The sequence below is a fragment of the Tachyglossus aculeatus genome, chromosome 2 (assembly GCF_015852505.1).
Source record: "Tachyglossus aculeatus isolate mTacAcu1 chromosome 2, mTacAcu1.pri, whole genome shotgun sequence".
NCBI classification, from domain to species: domain Eukaryota; kingdom Metazoa; phylum Chordata; class Mammalia; order Monotremata; family Tachyglossidae; genus Tachyglossus; species Tachyglossus aculeatus.
Genome location: NC_052067.1, coordinates 149,335,049 through 149,343,439, shown reverse-complemented (window position 1 = coordinate 149,343,439; position 8,391 = coordinate 149,335,049).

Genomic DNA, 8,391 nt, shown 5'->3' with positions numbered 1-8,391 from the left:
AAAAGTGTAATAATAATAATAGCATTTGTTAAGCACTTACTGTGTGCTGAGCACTGTTCTAAGCGCTGGGGTAGATACAAGGTAATCAGGTTGTCCCACGTGGGGCTCAGTCAATCCCCATTTTCCAGATAACGGAGGCCCAGAGAAGTGAAGTGACTTGCCCAAAGTTACACAAATGACAAGTGACAGAGTAGGGATTAGAACCCATGACCCCGACTCCCAAACCTGGGCTCTTTCATTCATTCATTCATTCAATCATATTTATTGAGCACTTACTGTGTGCAGAGCACTGTATTAAGCACTTTCCAATAAGCGACGCTGTTTCTCAATAATAATGGCATTTGTTAAGTGCTTACTATGTGCCAAGCACTGTTCTAAGCGCTGGGGGGATACAAAGTAATCAGGTTGTCCCATGTGGGGCTCACAGTCTTAGTCACCATTTTACAGATGAGGTAACTGAGGCACAGAGAAGTAGCAAGTTTACAAAGTGAGGATCGGCGCTGATGTATTTTTTTAACCTAATTCCAGGGAAAAAAAAAAACCTCTTTTGCCTCAGTCGACGTATTTTCAAGAAAACACATTTTTTTAGCTTTAATTACATGAACAAGTATCTTATTGCTGTGCTGGTGCCCAACTGAACTCTGTAGGCACCACCTTATGGGGGAAACATTTGTTATCAAACAGTACCGGATTTCCAATCAAGCTACCGGTAACGGTGGCGGCAAAAGCAGTTGTAGCCTCTGTCCCACTTACCTTCTACAGCATGGCTCAGTGGAAAGAGCAGGGGCTTTGGAGTCAGAGGTAATGGGTTCAAATCCCGACTCTGCCAATTGTCAGCTGACTTTGGACAAGTCACTTAACTTCTCTGTGCCTCAGTTACCTCATCTGTAAAATGGGGATGAAGACTGTAAGCCCCCCGTGGGACAACCTGATCACCTTGTATCGTCCCCAGCGCTTAGAACAGTGCTTTGCATATAGTAAGCGCTTAACAAATGCCATCATTATTATTATTATATTATTATTACTGTCACAAGAGCTGCTCCAGTCCTCTCCATGCCATGGACAACCAGGTAGGTCCATCTGCCAGACTACTTCTGGGGGTTTACGTCTGCATATGTTGGTGTTGAGCTTGAACTCGGGGCAAAAGGAGGTGGTTCAAGCGCTTAGTACAGTGCTCTGCACACAGTAAGCGCTCAATAAATACGATTGATTGATTGATTGATTGGTTGGGCAAGGAGGGGGAAGGTTGTAATAATAAATAATTGTGGTATTTGTTAAGAGCTTACTATGTGCCAAGCACTGTTCTAAGCGCTGAGGGAGATACAAGGTATTCAGGTTGTCCCGCATGGGGCTCACAGTCTTAATCCCCATTTTCCAGATGAGGTAACTGAGGCACAGAGAAGTTTAGTTACTTGCCCAAAGTCACACAGCTGATAAGGGGCGGGGCCGGGATTAGAAGCCACGACCTCTGAGTCCCAAGCCTGCGCTCTTTCCACTGAGCCACACTGCTTCTCTAAGCAGCGTGCTTCTCTGCTTCTCAGGTTGTGATCTGAGCACTGGAATAAGGCAGGGGGTATTGAGCATTTTCAGGAAGTCAGTGAAGAAGCGGGACAGATGGCTGTGTTTTTGAAGACCATACTTACTACCCAGCATGGAATAGTGGGTAGAGCATGGGTCTGGGCGTCAGAAGGTCATGAGTTCTAATCCTGGTTCTGCCACTTGTCTGCTGTGTGACCTTGGGCATGTCACTTCAATCAATCAATCAATCAATTCTATTTATTGAGCACTTACTATGTGCAGAGCACTGTACTAAGCGCTTGGGAAGTACAAATTGGCAACATATAGAGACAGTCCCTACCCAACAGTCACTCACAGTCTAAAAGGGGGAGACAGAGAACAAAACCAAACATACTAACAAAATAAAATAAATAGAATAGATATGTACAAATAAAATAAATAAATAAATAAATAGAGTAAAAATATGTACAAACATATATACATATATACAGGTGCTGTGGGGAAGGGAAGGAGGTAAGATGGGGGGGTGGAGAGTGGGACGAGGGGGAGAGGAAGGGGCTCAGTCTGGGAAGGCCTCCTGGAGGAGGTGAGCTCTCAGCAGGGCCTTCAAGGGAGGAAGAGAGCTAGCTTGGCGGATGGGCAGAGGGAGGGCATTCCAGGCCCGGGGGATGACGTGGGCCAGGGGTCGATGGCGGGACAGGCGAGAGCGAGGTACGGTGAGGAGATCAGCGGTGGAGGAGCGGAGGGTGCGGACTGGGCTGGAGAAGGAGAGAAGGGAGGTGAGGTAGGAGGGGGCAAGGTGATGGACAGCCTTGAAGCCCAGGGTGAGGAGTTTCTGCCTGATGCGCAGATTGATTGGTAGCCACTGGAGATTTTTGAGGAGGGGAGTGATATGCCCAGAGCGTTTCTGGACAAAGATAATCCGGGCAGCAGCATGAAGTATGGATTGAAGTGGGGAGAGACTCGAGGATGGGAGATCAGAGAGAAGGCTGATGCAGTAGTCCAGACGGTATAGAATGAGAGCTTGAATGAGCAGGGTAGCGGTTGGGATGGAGAGGAAAGGGCGGATCTTGGCAATGTTGTGGAGCTGAGACCGGCAGGTTTTGGTCACGGCTCGGATGTGAGGGGTGAATGAGAGAGCGGAGTCGAGGATGACACCAAGGTTGCGGGCTTGTGAGACGGGAAGGATGGTAGTGCCGTCAACAGAGATGGGAAAGTCAGGGAGAGGGCAAGGTTTGGGAGGGAAGACAAGGAGTTCAGTCTTCGACATGTTGAGCTTTAGGTGGCGGGCAGACATCCAAATGGAGATGTCCTGAAGGCAGGAGGAGATGCGAGCCTGGAGAGAGGGGGAGAGAGCAGGGGCAGAGATGTAGATCTGGGTGTCATCAGCGTAGAGATGATAGTTGAAGCCGTGGGAGCGAATGAGGTCACCAAGGGAGTGCGTGTAGATCGAGAACAGAAGGGGACCAAGCACTGAACCTTGGGGAACCCCCACAGTAAGAGGATGGGAGGGGGAGGAGGAGCCTGCAAAAGAGACTGAGAAAGAATGACCCGAGAGGTAAGAGGAGAACCAGGAGAGGACGGAGTCTGTGAAGCCAAGGTTAGATAGCGTGTTGAGAAGAAGGGGCTGGTCCACAGTGTCGAAGGCAGCTGAGAGGTCGAGAAGGATTAGGACAGACTATGAGCTGTTGGATTTGGCAAGCAGGAGGTCATTGGTGACCTTTGAGAGGGCAGTTTCCGTGGAATGTAGGGTACGGAAGCCAGACTGGAGGGGGTCGAGGAGAGAGTTGTTGTTGAGGAATTCTAGGCAGTGCGTGTAGACAACTCGTTCAAGGAGTTTGGAAAGGAATGGTAGGAGGGATATGGGACGATAACTAGAAGGTGAGGTGGGGCCAAGAGAGGGTTTTTTTAGGATGGGAGAGACATGGGCATGTTTGAAGGCAGAGGGGAAGGAATCAGTGGAGAGTGAGCGGTTGAAGATGGAAGTTAAGGAGGGGAGAAGGGATGGAGCGAGAGATTTCATGAGATGAGAGGGAATGGGGTCAGAAGCACAGGTGGCCGGAGTAGCACTTGAGAGGAGGGAGGAGAGCTCCTCTGAGGACACTGCTGGGAAGGATGGGAGAGTAGCAGAGAGTGTTGAGAGCCAGGGGGATGGAGAAAGGGGGGAAGAGACTTTGGGGAGGTCGGACCTGATGGATTTAATTTTGTTAATGAAGTAGGAGGCCAGATCGTTGGGGGTGAGGGAAGGGGGAGGGGGAGGAACCAGGGGCCTGAGAAGGGAGTTGAGTGTACGGAAGAGCTGGCAGGGGTGATGGGCATGGGTGTCAATAAGGGAGGAGAAATAGTTTTGTCTGGCAGAGGAGAGGGCTGAGTTAAGGCAGGAAAGGATAAACTTGAAGTGAACGAGGTTGGCATGGTGTTTAGACTTTCGCCAGCAGCATTCGGCAGCTCGAGCATAAGAGCGAAGGAGGCGGACAGTGGCAGTGATCCAGGGCTGTGGGTTAGTGGTGCGAGAGCGGCGAAGGGAAAGGGGAGCGAGCGAGTCTAGCTGAGTAGAAAGGGTAGAGTTGAGAGCAGTAATCTGATCATCAAGACTGGGTAGAGAGGAGAGGGCGGCGAGGTGGGGTGTGAGGCGCTCCGAAAGATGGGTGGGGTCCAGAGAGCGGAGATCTCTGTGAGGGAGTAATACGGATTTACAGGGGAAAGGAGTGTGAGTGAGGAGGCAGGTGAGAAGATTATGATCAGAGAGGGATTTCCGAGTTGGTGAGGGTGGACACAGTGCAGCGGTAGGAGATGATGAGGTTGAGGGTGTGACCAAGTTGGTGAGTGGGTGAGGTGGGGTGGAGGAAGAGGTTGGCAGCGTCAAGGAGAGAGAGAAGGCGGGCGGCAGAGGAGTCGTTAGGGATATCCATGTGCATATTGAAGTCTCCGAGGATCAGAGTGGGCATGGAGAAGGAGAGAAGGAAGGTGAGGAATGGGTCAAAGTCGTTAAAGAAGTTGGAAGTGGGGCCGGGAGGGCGGTAGATGACGGCTACAAGAAACTTCACTTCTCTTTGCCTCAGTTACCTCATATGTAAAATGGGGATGAAGACTGTGAGCCCCCCGTGGGACAACCTGATCACCTTGTAACCTTCCCAGCGCTTAGAACAGTGCTTGGCACATAGTAAGCACTTAATAAATGCCATCATTATTATTATTATTATTCTCTGTGCCTCAGTTACCTCACTTGTAAAATGGGGATTGAGACTGTGAGCTCCACCTGGGATAGGGACTGTGTCCAACTTGATTTGCTTGTATCTACCCCTGTGCTTGGAATAGTTCCTGGCACATAGTAAGCGCCTATTTTATTATCATTAATAACAATATCAATAATATAATAATTAATGATTATTGTTATAATAAATAATGCTAATAATAAATTAAATAAATAATAAAATATAATAGTATATGTAAAATAATATATTATATATAATAGAAATGATATAAATTAAATAATTGATAATATTAATAATGATAATATAATATTTACCATTATCATCTCTGCGTGGCAGAGAAGGTTCTGATAGACCTTGCACCTTTGCAAGCCTAAAGATTCATTTTTTCAAAAAAGCAGTGTGTCAAGTTGGAAATCCTTAATTACAAGCAAGATGGTCTAGTGGATGGAGCACAGGCCTGGGAGTGAGAAGGACTTGGGATCTAGTCCTGGCTCCACCATTTGTCTGCTGTGTGACCTTGGGCAAGTCGCTTAACTTCTCTGTGCCTCAGTTACTCATCAGTAAAATGGGGATCTCTACTGTGAGCCCCACCAGGGACATGGACTGTGTCCAACCTGATTAACTTATATCTACCCCAGAACTTAGAACAGTGACTGGTACATAGTAAGCATTTAACAATACCATAAAAATATCTTTTTTTTTCCTCATGTGATAATCCACCTCTTGTGTGTACAATAAACAGAACAATGTACTTTAATATTCTTATAAAAGTTTATTCTTCCATTACAAAGATAATGTGCCTTTACATCTTTTTTTGTCTGGTTTTAAGTTTGAAACTGTACATAAATAGAAAGGACACAATAAATCCAAAAGAACACTATGATTACGCATTATGAACAGGAGTCCATCTCCTCTCTCTCTCCATCATCCCTATAAAAATTTAGAGTTATTTTGAAATATAAGTAATCCAGAGAATGAAATACTAAAATGCTTCACAAATATCTTATGAAACATTCTCCCTGTCCTACATATTATTTAAAATGGCACAACACAGAAAAAGCAAGGTTTTGGCATAAATGTTTTGCACTATGACAGCGGAAGTAAAATGAAGAATAATAACATGATTTGTTATATCTGGGATACTGGCACCGAGATATGATGTGGCAAGAGAATGAAAGGAATCATTGATTGGTTATATAAATAACCAAATAATAGCTATATATTAATAATATTACAATAAATATATATTAATGCATAGGTATTCTTTGGATATATACATATATGTAAAACATTGGTATGCTATATACGCAATTGAAGAATACTGGACCTCCAAGTCACTAGGATGCTGCTAACCACCCAGACCATGAAGAGAAGCAGTTTGGCCTAGTGGCTAAAGCCTTGCCCCGGGAGTCAGAAGGACCTGAGTTCCAGTCCCAGCTCTGCCACTTATCTGCTGTGTGATCCTGGGCAAGTCACTTCATGTCTCTGGGCCTCAGTTATCTCACCTGTAAAACGGGGATTAAGACTCTGAGCCCTATGAGGGACACAGAGTGTGTCTATCCCGATTATGGCCTGTGAGCCCGCTGTTGGGTAGGGACCGTCTCTATATGTTGCCAACTTGTACTTCCCAAGCGCTTAGTACAGTGCTCTGCACACAGTAAGTGCTCAATAAATACGATTGATTGATTTTTTTTATCTTGTATTAATCCCAGCACCGAGAACAGTGTCTGACACGTAGTAAGTGCTTAACAAATTCCACAATTATTATGCAGAGATGGTGAGAGAGTGAAGGTGTGACATATCCACACTGACATCAATACCTTCTTCTTTACAGTGCTCTGCACAAAGTAAGCACAGAATAAACCCAAGTGATTGAATCATCATCAATCGTATTTATTGAGCGCTTACTGTGTGCAGAGCACTGTACTAAGCGCTTGGGAAGTACAAATTGGCAACATATAGAGACGGTCCCTACCCAACAGTGGGCTCACAGTCCATAATCGGGATAGACACACTCTCTGTCCCTGATTGAATGACAGTAGGCCAGCTGGGAAGCATAGAAGAGTGTTTGCCAAGAATGCAGGCACTGTTCGGAGTGTGAAAGCATCAATGCTATAATAAGCACAGAAAAGTCTTTGGCTTGGTCAATGATTTATCACATGACAGGACTCCTGGTCCTCAGACTGGGGGGACGTACTTATTTTTCCTTTCAGGAAGTACCGTCCCCAAAATAATTTTCCAGATCCCTGCAATTTACTATGGCTCCAACCCAAATACGGTCAAAAAACATTCGTGCAATGTTCAAGTCTATCGGTGATGTAGCAAGTAGAAAACTACCCAAAAGTATGCCCTCCTGGGGAGGCCTGGGAAGAGCCCACAACCCTGTTGTGAAATAATAATAGTAGTTATTTTTAAACACTTAACTAGGTGTCAAACACTGTACTAAGCACCTGGTGTAGATACCAAGCTCATCCTCTAGACTGTGAACTCCTTATGGGCAGGGAATGTGTCTGCTAATTCTGTTGTACTGTTCTCTCCCAAGTGATTAGGACAGTGCTCTGCACATAGTAAGCGCACAATAAATATCACTGATTGATTGATACTGGATAATTGGATAGGACACTGCCTCTGTCCCCCATGGGGCTCCCAGTCTAAAATGGACGGAGAGAAGGTATTTAATGCCCAAATGTGAAAAGGATTTCTGGATGAGTCATACTCATTCATTTTCTCTCTCTCTCTTTCTCTCTCTCCCTGCCTCCCCCTGCCCCTCAACAGGGTAGAAGTGACTCAAAGTGCTGAGTAGGATTAAATTCAGGAGGGTCAATACAGGTGTAAAGAGAAAGGAGGGTCAGATACAGGTGTAAAGAGAATACACAGAAGACTATCGGACGTTTCAACAGATGTGGAAGGGTTAGTGTAGATAAAGGAAACAGTGGTCTTGTGACTACCCTCTGCAGAAATATTAATAAACAGGAAATCAGATTTGCAACAAGACTGAACGGCTGTGAGAGAATAAATATCAATCAAGCAATTGGATCTGAGTGCTTACTAGGTGCAGAGCATTTTACTAAACGCTTGGGAGAGTACAATAAAAGTTGGTAGATGCATTCTCTGCCCATAAGGAGCTTAGAGTCTAGAGGGTGAGACAGACTATAAAATCAAGTGCTTAAGGGTACATATTCAAGTGAATAGGTGACTTAGAAGGGCAAAGGAGAAGGGGAAAAGATGGCTTAGTTGGGAAGACCTCTTGGAGAAGATGTGATTTTAATAGGCTTTTGAAGGTGGGGAAAGTGGTGGGCTGTCGCATACGAAGGGGGACAGAGTTTCAGGGCAGAGGGTGAGAGAGTTGGCAGTGAGACAGATGAGCTCAGGGTACTGTGAGCAGGTTGGCATTAATAAAGTGAAGCCAAGAGCTTAATACAGTGCTCTGCACACAGTAATCGTTCAATAAATGAATGAATGAATGAAGCGTGTAGGCTGGGTTGCAGTAGGAAATCAGCAAGATAAAATAGGAGGGGAAGAACTGATTGGGTGTATTAAAGCCAACGATGGGAACTTTTCTGTGGAAAAATGATCTGGGCAGCAGAATGACATATGGACTGGAGTAGGGAGATATAAGAGGCAGGGTGGTCAGCAAAAAGGCTGATGCAATAATCAA